The 22,979-nt window shown below is 44.9% G+C and overlaps 1 pseudogene; it reads right to left on the reverse strand.

Moving 5' to 3' along the window:
* Positions 1-22,979, reverse strand: part of LOC121282118 — a 61,084-nt pseudogene that overhangs the window by 21,068 nt on the left and 17,037 nt on the right.

Raw genomic sequence — 22,979 nt, forward strand, 5'->3', positions numbered from 1 at the left:
GGCCCAGTTCTTGAATCTTTAGTAGGAAAGTGTGAGCCTGATAGTACTCAGGTTGAGATAGCAAGACGTCAATTACAAATGTAAATATTTAAATTGAAGTCGGAAAGAGCAAAGTTTGATTTCAAAAGAAAATGATAAATGAAAAGACTTGAATGTGAATTCCAACAAGAAAAAATAGAAAGAGAGAAAAGGAAAAAGGAAAAAGACATTTTCAAAAAGAAAAGAGGAAAACCTTGAGGGCAGAATTTTGCCCTTGATGGGCGGGCGGGACCTACCGGCTTGGCGGTGGGTGGGCAGCCGATTGCCGCTGCCGAAACGGGCCCCGCCTCCATTTTAAGTGGGTGGGCCAATTAAAGCCTGCCTAGTGGGCCACCCGAGCACTTCCTGTGTGGGTGGAGGGGTGGGATTCCCCTACTGTCAGAGTGCAAAAGAGCGCACATCCCTGACACTAAGTGCTGTCTCAGGGACAGCGCTGACAGTGTCTGAAACTTTAAAAATAGAAAAATAAAAAAATTATTAACATGTCCCCTTCATGTGTTAATGTCACACGAGATGGGACATGTTAATAAATATCACAAAAACTTTATTAAACTTTTTTAAAACAGACATGAAACATCATCCCGCCAGTGGATGAGGTTTCATGTTTTTCCAGAAGCCCACTGGGGCTCCTGGCCTACCTGCCAGCCTTAAGGTCGGACAGGCAGAGCCTTTAATTGGTTTAATTATCCTGTCACTGGCCTCAATTGGCCATTGACAGGTCGGCAGTCGGACAGCTGATTGTGCTGTCCCCCCACCTTCCTGAATATTTAAACGGGACGGGATAACGTCGGGGGTTCCCTTCAACATCATCCCGCGTCATTGAGTGGGCCCCTAGCTCATCGACGGAAAAATGCTGCCCTGAGTTTCAAAGAGAAGGAGAGAAAGAAATAGAGAATGGGAAAAATTAGAACGAAAATTGGAACTTTACAGAGAAAGGCTTTAATTACAGTGAATAGAGATTGGCAAGAAAACCACAGGAAGATTTAGACTTAACTCCTGCTTTTGAATGACAAAGAACATTCGCTTGGTGCTTAAATTCAGTGAGGAAGGGGATAGGTTTGCTTCAAAGCATCAATGGCAAAAGAAAGCTGCACTATTTTATTGCAGAACATGTTCATGCACTTTGGATAATCTACTCAGCTCTTTCAGATGTACAGTCTGGTGACTACGATATAGTAAATACTGTTCTTCTTAATGAGTCAGTGCTGGGGATTTATAGGTAGAAATTTAGAAATGTAAGTAAGAAACAGAGTTAGACTTTTGAGGAATTGGCTAGAGAAAAGGAGGTGAAGTTTGATAGGTGGCATAGGTCTATAAAGGTATTGGGTCAGGCGAGTTGGGGCGGTCAGAGCAGGGTCAGGTATAGTCAGGGGTTTGGGGGTATGTCAGGAGAGTCAGTGTGTGTGATTGGGGAGTCAGTTGTATAGTAATCCAAGAGTTAAACTAGGACTTTTTCTGCCAAATATTTCTCGGTAACTATCCAGGTAAGTCACAACGATGCAAAGTTTTGGCTCTAACTCAGAGTTGGAGACTTTTTTGGAGGGTCCCGGGGAGCATGGGAATTTCCTTTGGAAGTTCAAACTTCCTGGGCAATTTCTACAGAGCCCTTGTCTTGTCTTCTAAGAGGAACTGCAGCACATTTACCAGATATATCCAGTCTCTGACCAACTAGTGATCAGAAGACCTGGGCCTGTATTTCAATTAAATATATGTCCAAAGAATCAGAACCACTAAAGCTGTCAGGTTTAAAATTGTAGGGAAAACATGGGCAAGGCATGGTAGAGCAAATAGCAATTATCCTCAAGCTAATGATGAAACAAGGAAAGAAATGTTTTGAAGGAGAGTGCTGACATTAAAGTACTATGAGGAAGGATACATGTTCTTGAATGTAAATTAAAGCGTCAAAATGACAAAGCGATCACTCTTGCCAGAAAGAAAATAGACAAAGCTTGAAAATACTGGGAGGATGAAAGAAAAGGAAGGTTAAAAAAGCTGACTGTGAACTGACTGAAAAAGGAATAATTGACTTTCTTGGCTGAACATTTAAATAGCCTTAAAGTTCTTAAAGCAGCTAAAGAGGATTTTACTGGACAGAAAAATAAACTGCTTGCACAAAAGGAAGTTACATTAAACTTGATTCTGTTGGGGCAAAAATTTTAGCTTGATGGTTGGGCACGCACCAGACGTGCTCAAGCGTAATATGTGTCAGGGCGAGTGTCCTGACGTCAAAGCGCAGTTGCGCCATATTTTGGAAGGTGGGTGAGCATTGGAGTTGGCAGTGTGCCCGCCGACAATTAAAAGGACTGTTAAGGCCATTAACAAGATTATTAACTTAAATTTTTCCTGCCCATCCAATCGTACGGTTGTTGGGCAAGCGAAATGGCCAAGCGACCTTTGCACTTTTTAGGAAACCTCATCCATGGACAGGATGAGGTTTCTTAAAGCAAATAAAAATAAGATGAAAAATTTAGTTAATAACATGACAGAGTCACATGAGGGAACATGTTTTATTTCATTTTTTATTTCTTTATTTTTTGAAAAATCTTTATGTCCTTGAGGCAGCTCTGTACCTTAGGGAGATTCTCAAGCACATAATCATGCACATGCATGAATTTCACACTTGCCCTCCTCCCACTTCCTGCACAGGTAGCGCTGAGAACTGCTGCTTGGATTTCATGCTGGGTGGGCCTTAATTGGCTTGCTAGTGTGAAACTGCTTTCCGGCCATGATTGTCCCAGCTGCACCTGCTGAGCCTGCCCGACAAGGGCAAAATTCTGCCCTTGGAAAAGAACACCAAAGAGTTAAATTATAGAAACCAACTTAAAGACAAAATTGATCCTGAATTTAAAAAGCATAACGTGAATTGAATTTTTATGCATCACAATTTGGATGTGTGGGTGGTTAAGACTTTCATCATGGACTTAGACATTGAAAATTTGCAGATATTGGAGAAAGTGGGCATCTGGAGTGAAAACCTAAACAAAATGTTTCAGATAATTTAAGGTCTAATTTTAAAGAAGAACAAAGGAAATGGCTGGATTCAAAATGACAAAGATATTTCTTGTAATATGAAAGAATGTGAGTCAACCAGTAGTAAAAGGAACACATTTACAAGAGGACTGGGACTCACAGGATTCACAGGAACTGCATTTTAAATCCTAATTGTCACGTACAGTCAGTTATTACGAGTTAAACCTTAGGTTGTTGACAAGATAAAATGTTTAATTGTGAAATATGACAAAAAAAGCAATGTTACCTGTGTGGTGTATAGAAAGTTAGTTGCTAAAATGTTTACAATGTTGTATTTTCATGGTGCTAAAGTAAAATCATTACTATGGTAACGTTTTGTCGAATATTAGCAGGGGATGGAGGATTTTTACAAATGTGAGACTTTATAAGGTAGTCATATATTAAAATGTCCCCCTTTATCTAAAGTGAAACTGAATAGGGGGATCATACTAATATCTGCCCAGAGGCAGGCCATGAGATTGGCTGTCATGGGTAAAGAGACCCAGGCTGAAACCTATTGAAATTCAAGTGATGGGTTCACAACTTGACAAAAGAGGGAAAGTGGTTTTATGGATAGAGACACTTAATTGGGCCAGCGTGACGGGTGGGACCTGGAGCGGTCATGAAGCCGACTGCTGCCCGTGATCAGGCCCCAATATGGGGCCAATTAACGGCCAGCCAGTGTGAAACGTATGCTGCAGCACTCAGCGCTGCCGTGGTGAGGGCAAGAGGAGTGTGAGTGTGGAAATTCGCACGTATACGGGGGTCTGCGCAGTAAAAGCTCCCCAAGGCACAGAGCTGTCTCAGGGGGCTAAAGAATCTTGAAAATAAAAATAAATAATTTTAAAATGTTAATAATATGTCCCCTCATGTGAGTCTGTCACATGAGCAGGGACATGTTAGAAATTTATTTTTTTCTTAAATCACTGATCAAAACTTCATCCCACTGGTGGATGAGGCTTTGCAAAAAATCCAAATGCCGCTTGGCCTATTCGCCTGCCCGCCAACTGGAAAGTTAGATGGGCAATGAAAAATTTCATTTAATTATAACTTTAATGGCCTTAATAGGCCTGTTAATTGGTGCAGGGTGCGCTGCCAATCCCCCACGTGGCATCATCGTGCGTCATTTTATGCTTGCTCAGGTCAGTTGCGGCCCACCCAATGAGCGGAATATTCTGCCCTTTGACTCAGAGACCCGAAATGGAGACAAAAACAGCTGCAGCTGTGCAAAGCAGAGGAAACGGCTGCTTTTTTTTGTGTTAGCCACCAAGAAGGATGCTGCTGAAAACTGGTTCTCTGTTCAAAGTGTCGCAAAATGTGGAGAATTGAGGGTCAAGGAGTTGCTGATGGGTGCCCTGTTACTGGAAGCTGGTTCGGGGATATGCAGAAGGCTGAGCGAAGGGACATCCAAAAGACATTGGAAGACTCCCCCTGGGGAGGCAGGGAGAAGGCAAAGCTGGAAGGAGAGTTTGAGATTTAATCTTCGAATCTACATATCTGCTGTATGAGTGTAGTGTAACATACAAACAGGTAGAAGATGTGGGCAGGGTTCTCAATGAGCACTTTGTCCGTCTTGACTAAGGAGAGGGATGATGCAGATATTCTAATTAAAGAGGAGTGTGAAATATTAGATACAATAAGCATAGTGAGAGAGGAAGTACTGGAGGGACTGGCATCCTTGAAGGTGGATAAATCACCAGGACTAGATGGATTGTATCCCAGGCTGTTATCGGAAGCCAGGGTGGGAATAGCGGATGCTCTAAGGATCATTTTCCAATCCTCACTAGATACAGGCAAGGTACCAGAGGACCGAAGGTCTGCGAACATTGTACCATTAGTTAAAAAGGGTGTGAGGGATAGGTCAGAAAATTATAGGCCAGTCAGTCTGACTTCAGCAGTGGGCAAATTGTTGGAAACAACTCTGAGAGACAGGATAAGTTGTCACTCAGAAAGGGTTGATCAGGGAGAGTCAGCATGGTTTTGTTAGTGGAAGATTGTGTCTTATTAACTAAATAGAATTTTTGGAGGAAGTAACAAGGAGGTTTGATGAGGGTAGTGCAGTGGATGTTGTCTACATCGATTTCAGTAAGGCATTTGACAAGCTCCCACATGGCAGACAAGTCAGAAAAGTGAGATCTCATGGGATACTGAGGAAGGTGGCAGGTTGAATCCAAAATTGGCTGAGAGACAGGGAACAAAGGGCAATGGTCGATGGACATTTTTGCAAATGGAAAAAGGTTTCTAGTGGTTTTCCAAAGGTCTCAGTGTTGGGGCCCTTGCTGTTTGTTGTATGCATTAATGACTTAGACTTAAATCTAATTCCTCTGTTTCTGTTTGACTTCCTCACCATTGAAGAAAAGATTGAACAAAGAAGTCTGTCAACTTGCAGACATTCCAGCTTATTATTCAGCTCCAATCCCTACCAGTACAACCCAAACACTAGTTTTCCTGTGGTACTTCAGGGCCTAAATATCATTTATCCACCAGAATTACTGTTGTGGATCCAAGTATTGATTAATCTGTCTATACACTAGAACAAGTATGTGCAACTTCATATCTAACTAATGATCGATGTCAGCAAGATGGTTAAAGCTGTGTGACCCTGTTTGATATTTTGAACAGTTCTGGGTTACCTGACTGTGCAACTTCTGAAACAGGCCTGTCTTGTACATGAGCCATGTGTCCAAGGATGGAGAAGATGGCAAATCCAGCAAACACACTCGTAGCACAATTAACAACACAGACAATGATGGTATCTTGGTAACAGTTATTGTGGAATTTGTTGTAGGATGACAGTCTTATTAAACTGCCAGAACCCACTGAGATAGAAAAGAAAATTTGTGCTGCAGCATCTTTCCAGACCTGGTAAATAGAAAACTAAAATTAATAAAATTAAAATTGATAAAATTAATAAACACAATCTGTAAACTCATGGCCTGGCATATCCCCCACTCTAGCATTACCATCAAGACAGGGGACCAACCCTGGTTCAAAGAAGAGGGCAGGAGGGCATGCCAGGAGCAGCACCAGGCACACATAAAAAAGAGGGGTCAACCTGTTGAAGCTTTAACACAGGTTTACTTGCGTGCCAAACAGCATAAGCAGCAAGTGATGGACAGAGCTAAGCAATCCCAGAACCAATGGATCATAAGACCATAAGGCGTAGGAGCAGAATTAGGCCATTCGGTCCATCAATCTGCTCCAGCGTTCAATGAGATCATGGCTGATCTGATAATCCTGAACTCTAGTTTCCTGTCTTTTCCCCATAACCCTTGGTTCCCTTACTGATTAAAAACCTGTCTATTCCAGCCTTGAATATGCTTAATGACCCATCCTCTACAGCCTTCTGTGGCAAAGAATTCCACAGATTGACTAACCTCAGAGAAGAAATTCCTCCTCATCTCTGTTTTAAATGGGCAATCCTTTACTCTGAGATTATGCCCTCTGGTGCTAGATTCTCCCACAAAGGGAAACAACCAGTCAGCATCTACTCTGTCAAGCCCCCTAAGAATCTTATATCTTTCAATAAGGTTGCCTCTTATTCTTATAAACTCTAATAAGAATCCAACCTACTCAATCTCTCCTCATAAGAAAATCCCTCCATACTTGGGATCAACCTAGTGAACCTTCTCTGGACTGCCTCCAATGCTAGTATATCTTTCCTTAGATAAGGGGATCAAAACTGTTCACAGTATTTCAGGTATGGTTTAACTAATGCCTTGCATAATTCTAGCAAGACTTCCCAATTTTTACATTCCATTCCCTTTGAACTAAAGGCCAATATTCCATTTGCATTCCCTATTACCTGCTGAAATTTTATGTTTTTGGGATTTATGCACAAGTATTCCCAAATCCCTCTATGCTGCTGCCTTCTGCAGTCTTTCTCCATTTAAATAATATTCAGCTCCTCTATTCTTCCTGCCAGAGTGCATAACCTCACATTTTCCCACATTATATTCCATCCGCCAAGTTTTTGCCCATTCGCTAACCTGTCTATATCCCTCTGTAGGCTCCTTGTGTCATCCTCATCGCTTGCCTTTCCACCTATTGTTGTGTCATCCGCAAACTTGGCAATAGTACTTTCACTTCCCTCATCTAACTCATTAATATATATTGTAAATAATTGACGCCCCAGCACTGATCCCTGTGGCACTCTACTAGTTACAGGTTGCCATCCCAAAAATGCCACCCTCATCCCAACTCTCTGTAATCTATTAATTAGCCAATCCTCTATCCATACCAATATGCTGCCTCCAACACCATGGGCTCTTACCTTATTAAGTAGCCATAAGAGCTGTACCTTTACAAGCGCCTTTTGAAAATCCAAATATATTACGTCTACTGGTTCCCCTTTAACTATTCTGCTTGTTACCTCCTCAAAGAATTCTAATAAATTTGACAGGCATGATTTCCCCTTCATGAAGCCATGCTACCTCTGCTTGATTATACTATACATTTCTAAATTCTCTGCAATTATATCCTTTATAATAGACTTTAACATTTTCCCAATAATGGATGTTAAGTTAACCAGCCTATAGTCCCCGTTATTCTTTGTCTCCCTCCCTTTTTGAATAAGAGTGTTACATTGGCTGCTCTCCAATCGTCTGGGGCTTTTCCACAATCTAAGGAGTCTTACAAGATTACTACCAATGCATCCATTATCTCTGTAGCTACTTCCTTTAATATCCTAGGATGCAACCCATCAGGTCCAGGGGATTTATCGGCCTTTAGTCCCATTAGTTCCCCTAGCACTTTTTCTCTAGTAATAGTCATTGTATTTATTTCCTAACCCTGTTTTGCCCCTTGAGGATTTAGTATTGTTAGAATGCTATTAGTGTCTTCTACTGTGAAGACTGATGCAAAGTATTTATTCAACTCCTCTAGCATTTCCTGGTTCCCTATTATTATTTCCCCAGCCTCATTCTGTAAGGGGCCTATATTCACTTTGGCCTCTCTCTTCCTTTTTCTATATTTAAAGAAGCTCTTACTGTCCATTTTTATATTACTGGCTATATTACTTGTTTGTTTATCCTCAAAGTTTATATTCATCCTCTATTTTTTTTGGTCATCTTTTGTTGGTTTTTAAAACTTTCCCAATCTTCTGGCTTACCACTAAGCTTTGCCACATTGTATGTTCTTTCATTTAATTTGATACTGTCCTTAACTTCCTTGGTTAACCATGGTTGGTTTATCCCCCTCCTTGAATCCTTCTTCCTCACTGGGATATACGTTTGTTGTGAGTCATGAACTATTTTCCTAAACATCTGCCATTGTTCAACCACTGTTTTTTCTGCTAAACTACTTTCCCAATCCACTCCAGCCCACTCTGTTATCATTCCATTGTAATTACCCTTATTTATGTTTAGCACAGTTTTTCGGACCCAAGTTTCTCACACTCAAACTGAATGCTAAATCCTACCATATTTATGGTCACTGTTTCCTGGGGGATCCTTTACTCTGAGATCGTTTATTAAACCTGCCTCATTACACATTACCAGATCCAAAATAGCCTGATCCCTAGTTGGATCCACAATATATTGTTCTCGGAAACTGTCCTGAATACAGTCTTATGAATACTTGCTCATGCCTACCACAGCCAATTTGATTTTCCTAATCTACATAAAGATTAAAGTCACCCTTGATTAATGTACCACCTTTTTTACATACCCTCATTATCTCCTGATTTATTCCCTGTCCTACAATATAGCTACTGTTAGGGGGCCTATAGACTACTCCCACCAGTGTCTTCTTTACCTTATTATTTCTTACCTCCATCCATACAATCCAAGATCCTTTCTTGCAATCGTACCTTTTCCATTTTGTACTAACAGAGCTACCCCACCACCTTTTCCTTACTGCCTGTCCTTTCAAAAAGTCACATACCCCTGAATATTTAGTTCCCAGCTTTGATCTTGCTGTAAACATGAGTTTTCCCAGGATTGCACTAAATGCAGTAGCGGGCTGATAAAATAGAGTCCTATCCGCTGATAAAAATCATGTGTTTTCACGTTATATCTTCCCGATCCCGCCTCATTATTGATGCATTCCCGGGAAACACGCTATTTCCATGGTGGGCGGTCTCATTCACTCACTCACCATCTTTAAAAGGCAGCTGCCAGCAAAGACCTCATTGCCACCAGCTCACCACCACTGCCTGGGAGACATGGCCAGCAAAGGCAAAAAGACTGCAGCCCCCCGCTTCAACGATGGGTCCTCTGAGCAACTACTGGATCTCGTGGAGGCCCGCCGGGATGTGCTCTACCCTAGTTCTGGCCACAGGTTGGGTAGCAATGTCACCAACCCAGCTTGAGAGGCAGTGGCAGTGGTGGTCAGCACGAACACCCTGCAGAGGAGGACAGCCACCCACTGCCACAAAAGGATGAATGATCTCCTCCGTTCCGCTAGGGTAAGTCACTCTTTTCATCACTCCCAACTCACACACTCACAAACCCATCACACATCCACAGGGCCCTCACTCACTGTCAGTGCAAGGGACATCACCACTCACTCTTTCACACATACTATCGTTGTCCTCATCCCATCCATGGGAACACTCACCACCCACACAGGCCAGGCACACTTATCATCTGGCCCGGGTGGCATCCTGATACATTCTCCCCATCTCTATCCATGCAGGACAAACTGCTTCACAACAGTGGGGAAAGTTTGCAGACAGGTGGAGGGATGCCAGAAATCAAAGTTCTGACAGAATTCAAAAACACAGCCATCCAGCTGGCTGGCGATGACCAGGACCGGTCCTGTGCTAACAGTGAGGTCAGTGCTGCTCTGCCAAGTGAGGATCCAGCAGTGCAATATTCATCAGATAACCAAGCCATGAATGATGTGTCCTTTTCACAGGCCACTGCCAAGCACTAATTATCTCTCCTTGCTTTCGCAGGCACAGCTGCCAAACAACCCACAGAGTTCATGACCCAGGGCATTCAATCAAGCTCCAAAGAAACTTCTGAAGAGGTATCGGAAGGCACCCTCCCTGAAGACCCATCACAGCACTCACCCACACCCTCCACTAGTGCAAAGACACACACCTTGGTGGGACCTAGCTTTAGAGTAGTCTCGGGACCACAATCTGGTGAGCACATCACACTTTCTGATCCACAGCAGCTGGAGGCAGGGACTTCCCAGGTTCCCAGAACTCAGAGGACTGCTGGAGGCCAGAACATTGCTGTGTCCGAATCAGATGACGAGCCTCTGGACTTGGTCATGGTGCAGTTGCTGGAAATGCAAAGGCAAGCTAGAGAACAACAGGAAGAGGTGTCTGCTGCACTCCTCATATTGCAAGGCACAATGGAGGAGTTGTCTGTCTTCAGGCTGAGATGGTAGCGCTGGCATTGCAATGCACCCAGGTCAACACTGGCAGGATGGCAGCCACCTTGGAGACCTTCGTCCAGGATGTCACTCCTGCACTGCTGCGCGAGCTTAAATCCATTGCTGATGCCATAGTTAGCCTCCAACAGTGTGTACACGAGAGGGGTGCTGGGTAGCTCTATCTCACTCCAGTGACCCCCTTCCGCTCACAGAGTCAGCCAGGGGCCCTCATAGGGAGGAGGATCAGCAAGTGAACGCTCTGGGGACATCCACCCAGGTGACTTTGTGAGTGACCAGCCCATCAGGCTCCTCTATTCCTATGATCTCCACAGATCCAACTTCACAGGCCGAGGAGGGTGGCACTGCCACACAGCAAGACCCCGAAAGCAGTCCTGGGCCCTCCAAGTCTCAACCCTCCAGAGGACACTAGGCAAAGTCATCACAGACAGGGCATCACAGTTAGTAGGCTGTCCCCACCTCTGCTGTGGATGTCCGGGGAGCACCGAGACATAGCGGCAGGGTTAGGAAAGTTAGTTAAAAGTAGTTGCACAGCCTGGCCGTAGTTGTAGTACTGTTCACTATTGCGAATGAATAGCTAAGAATGTCTACCTGCCTATGGCTCCTTGTTCTGATGAGCAGTGATCTTGTCATTCAGATGAGAAACCTTTCTCCACAAGATAAAAGGCAGCTGTCTCAGTCCAGGGCCTCTTCCCTGTGCTCTGTGCAGCCTTCAGACCAGTGATGGTCCAGCCTCACACTCCCTGGATACCTGCACCTCAGCAGTGCCGGTCATTGCTGCCAGAGTGTAGTGGGCAGGCACCACATAGTTCTCTCATTCTCTCTGTGTGCTCTCAGCATCTTTAAGGTGGGGCTGGGCCCCATGACACCAGTATCTGTGACCAGTGATGCTGTGCACCAGCTCCTAAAAGGCTGAGGTGCTGAAGGTAGACACAGCATCAGATGTGTCTAAATTTTCAAGGCTGCGTCTCTGAGCTGGCCCTGATCATGGAGCACAAGTGAGCTGCCCTGGGCCAGACAGGAGTCAGACATTGTCAGAGGCTATGTGAAGCTGTATGGAGTACCCTCACCACATGTTGTCATCATCTTCATGTGATTGAGCAGCTATTAGGGCCTCCACTGCATCTCTATGACAGCAGCATTCTCACAGTCAAACGTTCACAACTGCGATGTGAGGATCTACAGAGACACCTCACTGCCTGTTGTCATCATCCTCCACAAATCTGGCAGCTATGAGGGCCTCTCGAATGTGCCTGCCTTGTCTGGCCAGTGCAAGAGCCTCATCCCTGTTGTCGTCATCACCAAGGATCCCTCACCCTCATCCCCATCAGTGTCCTCCTCATTGGAGGAGACATGCAGCTCCTCCATCTCCTCTTCAGCCAGCTCCTCACCTCGTTGCAGCGCCAGGTTGTAAAGGATGCAGCAGATGAAGACGATGCGTGATACCCTCTGTGGACTGTATTGCAGGGCTCCACCAGACCAGTCCAGGCACTCATCTTCAGTATCCTGATAGACTGCTCCACCAGGTTGTGAGCTGCTGCACTGAGCCTCATTATAGCATCGCTCTGCTGCAGTCTGAGGCCGCCGCACAGGTGTCATCAGCCACGGCCTCTGCAGGTAGCCCTTGTCCCCGAGGGGCCAACCCTGCAGCCTCTGTGGACCCTGGAAGATTGCAGGGATCTGCGAGTGACTCAGGATGTAGGCATCGTGCACACTCCCTGGAAACCGTGCGCATACCTGCAGGATGCGTTTCTGGTGGTCGCACACCAGCTGTACATTCAGTGAGTGGAAGCCCTTGCGATTGATGAAGTCCATTGAGTGTAGCAATGGAGATCTGAGCACCACATGAGCACAGTCAATCGCACCCTGCACCTGTGGGAACCTTGAGATCTGGGCAAATCTAATGGCCCTTGCATCCTGGCCGTCCTGATCCCGGATGAAATGCAAAAAGTTGTGTGCCATGGAGAAGATGGCATCAGTGACCTAATGGATGCATTTGTGGGTGACGGATTGTGAAATCCCACAGAGGTCACCTGTGGAGCCCTGAAAGGAGCCACTGGCATAGAAATTGAGCGCCATGGTCATTTTCACAGTGACTGGCAGTGGATGCCCTCCATGTCTCCTTGGCGCCAAGTCCTGCAGTAAGTGGCAGATGTGAGCCACCAGGTCCCTAGACATGCACAGTTATCAGCGATACTGGTTCTCAGTCATAAACGGCAGGCGGCGTTTATGAACCCTGGGTGTCGCTAGGCGCTGAATAGCCATGGCTCGCTGTCGCTCCTGAGCAGCATGTGTGGGAGCTCCTGCTGCCCCTTCCTCATGAGGTTGCTGCTCCTGCCTTTGTGCAGCCAGTTGCCACAGTTGCTCACACTTCCGTCTTCTACGGTGTCTGTAGGCCATTGGGCATACAGCTAGGTCACCAGGATCCATGATCCTGACATGGTCCTCCCGCAGCATGAAAGAGAGAGAGACATGGTTATCATGGATGTACTTAGCATCTTTCCTGGTCCTGTGTGACTGCCCCTTAATGCTTCCCAGAAAGTGCTGCTCACCCCTTGGATGGCCAGAGGTGAATGCGCTGCAAGCCTGCACTGTCAGCCTGTGACATGAGGGTCACTTATCCAAACCAGGATGTTGAAATTGCAAAGGGCTGTGAGCGCCTCCAGCAGTGACTGCTACATGGCTAGTATTGGTGAGGAAATTGTACAACGTGCACCGTCCAACTGCTCGACGGTCCAATAAAGTGGTGGCGGACTCGAGGTCTGTGCGAGGGTGGCAGCGGGGTTTCTGGGGGGCGCGGGGTAAGGTATGGAGCACTTGGTAGTCCTTTGGTGCCTCTGTGTTGCTTGCGAGGGTGGGCAGGTTAGGAGCCCAACCCCAATCATACCACTGTGGCTGTGCCTGATCTGTCTTAGTTGCAGAGGAATGGTCAGTTTACACAGCATCCCCTTGCTTACTCTGCCCCCCCACCTCGATTGCCTGTGCGCAGGATGCAGCGCCAGGGCAGCACTTCAACACCCCCCACCCTCCTCAGCAGTCACCTCTGAGGCTGGGCAGCACTGGCTTCCAGCCACCGCCCCCCCCACCCCCATCCCTCAGCAGTCGCCTCCAAGGCCAGGCATCAGTTTCCCCCACTCCCTGGCACGCCTGAGGCTGTAAACAACAGGCGAGCTGTGGAGAACACTGCTGCTCACTCACCTCAGTTCCCCCAAAGTGAAAGTCGCCAAGTGCATGTCACCTGCTCATTGTTGTGAAACACATCGACGTGCTTTCCCACCAACATGGACAGACGACATGGCGGGATTCCAAGAGCCTGGCGGGATGGCTTTTCATTATGTGCTAATGTATTACAATTAGCTCCCCGCCGACCGACAGCAGGAAATGCCGTTGCTGGGCTGAGCCAAAGATCGTCACCTGCCTTCAGGCCGTCGTGAAGTGGGTCCCGCCATATTTTCCACGCATGCCACCTATCACACCCGCCGCCAGCAGGCTCAGAAGATTCTGCCCCACGTCTCCGTAATGGCTATAAGATCATACCCATTAACCTCTGTTTGTGCCGCTAATTCATTTATTTTGTTCTAAATACAACGTGCATTTAAGTAAACAGCCATTAATTTTGCCTTTTTACCATTTTTTCCCCTTCTGACCCTATTTGCTGTTCTATTTTATGTTTGTACACTGTCCCTTCCTGTCACACTCTGGGTATCATTACCCAAACAGCTGCCCTGTTATGCTGCCATATCCTTTTGCTTTGTTAACCTACGTATCCCCTTTCCAGAATGATCAGATCTAAGTTCTGCAGTCCTGCACATCCAGTCGTGAATGGTGGTGGAGTATTAAACAACTCACTGGAGGAGGCGGCTCCACAAATATCCCCATCCTCAATGATGGAGGAGCCCAGCACATCAGTGCAAAGATAAGGCTGAAGCATTTGCTACAACCTTCAGCCAGATGTGCCAAGTGGATGATCTGACTCAGCCTCCTCTGGAGGTCCCCAGCAACACAGATGCCAGTCTTCAGCCAATTCGATTCACTCCACGTGATGTCATGAAATGGTTGAAGGCACTGAATGCTTCAAAGGCTACGGGCCATGAAAATATTCCGGCAATCATACTGAAGACTTGTGCTCCAGAACTTGCTGCACCCTTAGCCAAGCTGTTCCAGTACAGTTACAACACTGGTCTCTACCCGGCTATATGAAAAATTGCCCAGGTATGTCCTGTACACAAAAAGCAGAACAAATCCAACCGGCCAATTACCGCCCCATCAGTCTACTCTCGATGAACAGTTCTATCAAGTGGTACTTGCTTGACAAAAACCTGCTCAATCGTGCCCAGTTTGGGTTCCTCCAGGTCCATTCAGCTCCTGACTTCATTACAGCCTTGGTTCAACCATGTACAAAATAGCTGAACTCCCGACATGAGTTGAGAGTGACTGCCCTTGACATCGAGGCAACACTTGACTGAGTGCGGCATCGAGGAACCCCAGCAAAACTGGAGTCAATGAGAATCAGGGGGAAAATTCTCCATTGGTTGGAGTCACACCAAGCACAAAGGAAGATGATTGTGGTTGTTGGAGATCAGTCATCTCAACTCCAGGGCATCACTGCAGGAGTTCCTCAGGGTAGTGTCCTTGGCCCAACCATCTTCGCCTGCTTTATCAATGACCTTCCTTGCATCATAAGGCCAGAAGTGGGGATGTTTACTGATGATTGCACAATGTTCAACACCATTCATAACTCCTTAGATACTGAAGCAGTCCATGTCCAAATGCAGCAAGACCTGGACAATATCCAGGCTTGGGTTGACAAGTGGCAAGTAACATTCATGTTACACAAGTGTCAGGCAATGACCATCTCCAACAAGAGAGAATCCAACCATTGTCCCTCGATGTTCAATGGCATTACCATCATTGAATCGCCCACTATCAACATCCTGGGCATTACCATTGACCAGAAACTGAACTAGACTAGCCATATAAATTACTGTTTCTATAAGAGCCGGTCAGAGGCTAGGAATCCTGCAATGAATTATCACTTCCTGACTCCCCAAAGCCTGTCCACCATCTACAAGGCACAAGTCAGGAGTGTGATGGAATACTGTCCACTTGCCTGGATGAGTGCTGCTCCCACAACACTCAACACGCTTGACAGCGTACAGGACAAAGCAGCCCACTTGATTGGCACCCCATCCACAAACACTCACTCCACCACTGAAGCAGAGTAGCAGCAGTGTGTACCGTCTACAAGATGCACTGCAGAAATTCACCAAGGCTGCTTAGACAGCACTTTCCAAACCCAAGAACACTACAATCTAGAAGGAGAAGGGCAGCAGAAAGATGGGAAAACCAAGTCACTCACCATCCTGACTTGGAAATATATCACCTCTCCTTCGCTGCCACTGGGTCAAAATCCTGGAACCCCCTCCCTAACAGCACTGTGGGTGTACGTACACCACATGGACTGCAGAGGTTCAAGAAGGCAGCTCACCACCACATTCTCCAGGGCATCTGAGGGTTGGCATTAAGTGCTGGTCCAAACAGTGAAGCCCACACCCCATGAATGAATGAAAGAAAATTCCTGATTTTACATAAACTTTTTCTGCTGTAGGAACATTACCTAGTTCCAGTTCCACCATGGCTGACTCCACTTCAAAACCCCCTTACCCCCACCACCCCCGAGCAGCGTCTCCTCCCCCGACCCCATGTAACATTCATATATTTACCATTAGCTCTTACTGCAATGTTTTCGTAAAAAACATTCTCCTTATTCCTTGAACCAAAATACGGTGGCTGATAATAAGTGAACACCATCCAAGAGCAACACTTATGCATTTAACCTCAATGTTTCAAACATCCAAGTAATAAACAGACAGAAACATGAAAAAATTTGACTGAAAATTACAGCTGAAATTCTACGGAATATTCTGGTGTGTTTACCTCAGCATCAGCCAGTTTGGAGAAGTCTGACTGGCTTCCAATGTGGAAATCAATTCCTTTATCGGCTCCCTCCAGGGTAACGCCTCGGATCAGGAGTATGGTCAGAACCACATAAGGGAATGTCGCAGTGAAATAAACAACCTGAACATGGAGAGCAACTTGTTAGATTTTCCTGTAATGCTGCTACAACATTTTCAGTATTGAATCCAATTGAATGGCAAACTAATAGGATTGTAATCAGGGAAATAAGGTGGTAGATATTTGGAGGAATAACAACTATTTAACATTAAATTGCATATTGTAACTGAATTTTTAAAAATGTGTTATTTTAACTTATAAAGATTTCATATTCTGGGACATAAGGCAGTTAAAGAGGAGAATAGAACCGAGCGTGATGAATATATTGGCCGCCCAGCGATAAGTTTTCACATCACTTGTCAATGTTCGAAACTACCTCCAGGATTGACCACAGCCAGAGGGGGGCAATGTGGAGAACCAGGGCAAGATCTTGTACAATACAACCATTAATCCAACAGGATCAACCAAGCAAGGAATTCATACCACAAAGAATGGAGCTGGTTCAGGTTAGTTTCTCGACTGTTCAGAGACATATTCCCATATTTTCATCATCTGGCTGTGATATTTTATTAGTTATACAAACGACAGCACTCAAGTAACAACAAAAACAAACTATACCAAGCTGACATGTGAAACTCTATTTGTAAACCTGGGGAATAGGCCGGTTCCTTAAGTCCTTAACCAACCCCATTGGGCTCGGACAAACGAATGCCAATAAGGAAAAGTCTCCAGATTCCTGTGAACCAAATCCTTGTCATCTAATCCACTGCAGAACAGTCTCCATGATCAGGAAGGGACACCAACATCCATCCATCATATTGCCCTTGAGAGATGCCGGGTTCTTGACAGATGGTAATCGACTTTCCTCTTGACCGTTTGACAGGTCGAGGTCGCTTGTCCCTCGGTCACCTCACAGCATTGTGAAGATCCAAGTGTGGGCAGAAAATCACTGACTGCCCCTTAGCCGAGGTAGAACCTTCCTTTTTTTATAGAGGTTGGCAGGCCTCAGGCTGAAAATAATGGCTATTCCTGGCCAGTCATATTCTGAGGCACCACATCAATGCCAGCATGTGATGATCATCCACTTTAGGCTGGACTCACTGTGGTTCAAAACAGCCAAAATGACGACAGACCTGTAACTAGCTCTAGTCAACCACATGTATATTGGAATGGGGAGGAAGCTTTACAGCAATATCTGGTTTGAAACTTTGACATAGTATGCCACAGATGACACAGGGTATTCCAGCCATACCTCCCTCAATGCTGGATGTGTAATCAGCAGATATCAAACCCTAGAATGACGTAATTACTCCTGCTTTCTCAGCCAGTTGCTTTAGTCATCACCACTTTCACAGCAATGTTCCCAGTGGGACCAACAGTAAGGCACGACTCACTGTGTTATAGAAATGGCACAAAAGATTCCCAAAATGACAGTAACTAACCCACTTCGCGATCTGGAAGGGACATCAATTTCCGTTCAGCTTAAGAGAGTGATAGTAATGTTTAACACCTCAGGTTTCTTTGCTATTCTCATTGTCCAGACAAACCTCATTTCAGTCAAATAAAACCATGAGCCCAATCTGCCCAGTCACTTAGACAGTCCTGCCCAACCTTCCAGAGCAATTGGAAATTCACCCTGAGACCCTGTATCAGTGACTGAAACCCTTAGACTGAGGGACACATTTCAGGGGTTTGGGGGAATTGCTGCTGTTCTTTCACTCTGGAGAAAGATCTTCAGATCTCACTCAGGCCTGAAGTGGTCATGAATTATGGATCTCCCACTGCCCAAAGAGTCACTGTTAACATCAACTGTGAGATAAACCAGCTACTTCATTAATGATTTATAAACCCTAGTTTTATTGTTATAGAAAACTGTACTTTGTCTCCAGTTTTAACTCTATTCATCACCAGTCATTTTACCTTTCCTGAAGATTTGATTCCTTCCGATAATGCTGCCCCAACAATCAGCCAGACCAGAAGCAGACAGAGGGCTAAATACCAGACTATCTCCCCTGTCTCATCCATTGAACTGGTACGACCTAAAACCGCTTTACTGAATAAAAAAACAGGAAACATCTTAGATAAGAATACAGATCATTACACACACTCACTAATATAGAGACAATACAACTGAGTAATCAAATATTTGAACAATACCCAATTTAAACAGAATTAGTCCTACTTTTAGAAGTAAATTTTTATGAAGGATTGAGATGATAATTGATATCCTTTTTGGTTTTCTCTGCTTCTACTAATATTTTAAAATATAAAGTGTTTTTCAAACACCGAATGCTGATGAGATTCCCTGGACAGCTGATTTGATTTGAAGGAGATCTAGATTTTTTTTTTATTCATTCACAGGATGTGGGCTTTGCTGGCTGGACCAGCATTTATTTCCCATTACCTAGTTTCCCTTCTGAATGTGTTGGTGAGCTGTATTCTTGAACATCTGCAATTCATGTGGTGTGGGTACACCCACAGTGCTATTAGGAAGGGAGTTCCAGGATTTTGACCAAGCTACAGTGAAGGAATGTGGATATTTTTCCAAGTCAGGATGGTGAGTCACTTGGAGGGAAACTTCCAGGTGGTAGTGTTCCTATGTATATGCTGCCCTTATCCTTCTACATGGTGGTGTTCATGAGTTTCGAAAGTGCTGCCTAAGGAGCCTTGGTGAGTGCTTCATTGCACTGTCCAGTGCCTTACATTGCACTGTTAAAACTCCCTGGGTTAGTCACTGTGTCTCCCAATGAATTCAGTTCCTTTATATTGTTAAACATGGCACCAGCTCCCATAGTTCCCAGGTCTAAGGGTTAAAAACAATACAGTATAAAATTAAAACACAGAGAAAGGGATATCAGTCACAGATAATTGGAAACATTTAATGTTTAGGAATTCAAGTGGTGAATCTCATCCTTGAAGAAGTAAATAAAAATGTTCAATAAATGTTTCATTATTCAAATATTGTTTAAGTAAACCTGCAGTGTTAGAAACCAGGGAGCCTTTAGCTAATGAAAGGACCCCTGTTGTGGTGTTATTTTGTAACAGGTATATGATGTAAATAGTACCTCTATCTAAATCAAACAGCTTTTCACTCATTAAACAGCACATTCGCCCAACTAACCTTCTCAAGAGGAAGCTACTGGTACAGCTGTGCAGGTTATAGGTGCCACTATCTGTAGTAATTTACTTACTTCCAGTATTGCTCACTTGGGCCCTGGTGAGGAACATCGATTTCTGATCCGATTGGACAAGTTCCATTGTTTACATGCAGCCATGTCGTGTTCAGATTTCAAAATATCCATCACCCAGACTGAGATTGCAGAGCGGATCTAGAAAATGTGGAATATGTCTTAGAACGACATTGCATTGGGAATGATGCTGTCATTTTTAGTGATATAATCAGGGTCACTGTTTCACTATGACTGAATCAGTCCAATCCCTTTTATTACATGGGAGAGGTTACAGATGGGTCAGAACACAGAGGCACAGTCTGCACATTCCACTCACAGCACAGTCAAGCTCTGGTGTTAAGCAATTGTCTCAGTCTACGAAAGTGTTAAAAATTTAGCTAGAATAAAATACAGCTAAAGCCTTGATGATCAAAACAGACACAGGAACACAGACACAGGGGCCTTGAGGTATTAGTCTAGCAATAAGTTCAAAAGGAAAATTTACCTGTGCTGCTGGCCAATAGGGTTGGTGGGTGTGGGGGTGGGGGAGGGGGGGGTGGTTGGGGTGTGAGGGTAGAGAGGTTAAAGATAACAGAACTCTAACATCAGTGCTCACTTGCCACTATTGGGAGATTTTATTTGAAAGGTGGTGTGCAGTTTCTTCAAAGAGTCATGATTGCCATGGAAGTCCTTCAACATTAAATACACATTGTTATGGAAGAATTTCCAGGACTTACTGGTTGGTTGGTGGGACTTGAATGACCCCCATCATAAATCACGATCTTATTTGCATACATAACCCCAACTGTTACACATGACCCTCTTACTGTAACGTATTAGCCCCAAGCCACAGGTAATCTCCATTGCAACACATGATTCGATGTTAATATATGAACCGACATTAAAACCTGACCCTGTGAAAATAAATGACCAGCTGGTAATCCTATAGTAGTACATGACCCCATGGTAACCAGTGACTGCATTATAATAATTTACCCTGCAGCCTTCTTTCTTTCTAATGCATTGTGCGGCATGGTTTTTAGTGTTAACTGTAGTTTGAACTTTACACTTAAACAAATCATGTGCGTAATTGTGTGACCTTTTAAAGCACACGTTACGTGCAAAAGTACAATCTCCCTAAGTTTTCTCATTTCTTTCTTTATGTCCGCCCATTAAACCTGGCATCTGAATGAATCCCTGATAAACCTGGCTATGTGCCCAGATCTCAGCTGCAAATGCCTTGCAATAGCTCCTGCTCAGGCCTGGCCTCTTTACTTACTGTAGATACTCCTGTAAATTCAATCTCATGTAAAGGTCGACCCATGATTTCAACCGAAAATAAAAATAAGGCAGAGTTTTTGGGTTGTTGGGCAAGCATGGCGAGCGAGCCCAGGAAAGGCCGGGAAATGTTCCGCTGCCCGCGATCGGTCCCCGACCGTGATCTTACACTGGCTGGACAATTAACGGGCAGCCACTGTGAAAGGTGCACTGAGAACCCCAGCGCTGCGGTGGTGGGGGCGGGTGGAATGCGAGTGCAACAGTCTACACCTGCACAGGGGAGCGCAAACTGAAAGACCCCTGAAGGCAGGAAGCTGAACAATTTTAAAATCAAAAAGAAAGGTTATTAAAATCTGACAAAATGCCCTGACATGGGTCTCACTCACAATAACATCAACAGAATAAAAATTCTGCCCAATGATTTATAGTTATTTTTTACTTAACTGTAAAAATCTCATTCCGCCCGTTTGCTGAAAAATCAAAAGGCCTCCTGGCCGATTCACCCACCCGCCAACTGTGAGGTTGGATGGGCAGAGAAAATAGGTTTAAATTAATTGATTAAGGGCCTTAATAGGCCTCTTAATTATTGGTGAGCGCGCTTGAGACTCTTGTGCGCACCCACTGAGTGAAATATTGTGCGAGTGCACCATGATGTTGGGACGCTTGCCCGAGGTCATCGTGCACTATTTTACACCTGATCGGATTGGGTGTGTGCCCACCTGCGGGGCTTACAATCCTGCCCATGGTTTTTCATATATTTCAGGTAAATTCCAACCCGACTTTTTCAGAGATCATAGCCCAAAAATTTCAGAATCAGAGTATAATCCCTACAATCATGTTGAATTCGTTATTCATTAAAATAATTACACGTACCATAATTCCTTCTGTTGGTACTTGTCAACTAAGGCAGGAAGATTTTTTATTGCTTGTGATTTTGGTGGGGAGAGATTAGCTGATCGGAGAAGCGTAATAAACAGCTCAATTGGAGACAGGGAGTAGAATCTTCCCCTTGTCGGGTGGGCTCAGTGGGCTGGCCAATTAAGGGCCCCCCAGTGTGAAAGGTGAGCGGCAGCGCTGAGCGCTGTCTGTGCGGGCGGGGGGAGGAAGGCAAGGGGGGCGAGTGTGTACTTCACGCATGTGCCGCTTCAGAATCTCCCTGTGGCACAGAGCTGCCTCAGGGAGATGAAGCATTTTCAAAGAAAGATAAAGAAATAAATAAGATAATAAAACATGTCCCCTTGTGTGGCTCTGTCACAGGAGCAGGGACATGTTATTAATTAAGTTTTACAAGTTTTATTTTATTTTTATTTGCTTTGGGAAACTTCATTCCCCTGCCGTGGATGAGGTTTCCTAAAAAATGCAAAGGCCGCTTGACCTTTTCCGCCTGCCCGCCAACCATAGGGTGCACTGCTGATTCCAGCCCACGCCTGCTGACGGAAATATCGCGTGACTGTGCATTGATGTCAGGATGCTTGCCCGACGTCAACGTGCATCATTGTATGCTTGAGCAGGTTGGCCCACTGAACGAAAAATTTTGCCCAGGGTGCATGGATCAACTACAGAAGCAAAAAGTAAATAAATGAACCCCCGCAAGTTGTGTCCTTAATCATCATCTTTGGCCTTCCTAGAGAGAGAGAGGGGGTGCTCAGCCCTTGTCAATTGGACCCTTGTGAATGCCGACTGAGTGCAATCTCCCTGAACCAAGGCCTAGATCAATGGCTGGGCACCATCAGTGTGAAAGTTTCCAATGTCCTGGCCCTTTCCTTTCCTTCTCTTCCCGAACCCCTGGACAGCACTGAAACCACAGGAACAAGTGATGCTTGGGTTGTCAACCCTCCAGGAATTGGAGATTAGTCTCCAAGACACTGCTGTGTGCAACCTGGAGAAAAATCATAGGGACATTAAAAATTATTTTAAAAAAAAATTTCTTTGAATATTCTCTTTACCAGATATAAAAATACTGGCAATGGTGGGGTGAAAGGCTGTTTGACTGACAGTCAAGCATCGTCCAATTGGGTAATGAGTCTTTTTGCTTTCCAATTGGCATAGGAAGGCAGTACATCACAGGGATGGATGTGTTGGCCAACTAATGGCTGGAGCTTGGGGACAAGTCATGTAATGAAA

The sequence above is a fragment of the Carcharodon carcharias genome, chromosome 9 (genome assembly GCF_017639515.1).
Source record: "Carcharodon carcharias isolate sCarCar2 chromosome 9, sCarCar2.pri, whole genome shotgun sequence".
Lineage (NCBI taxonomy): Eukaryota > Metazoa > Chordata > Chondrichthyes > Lamniformes > Lamnidae > Carcharodon > Carcharodon carcharias.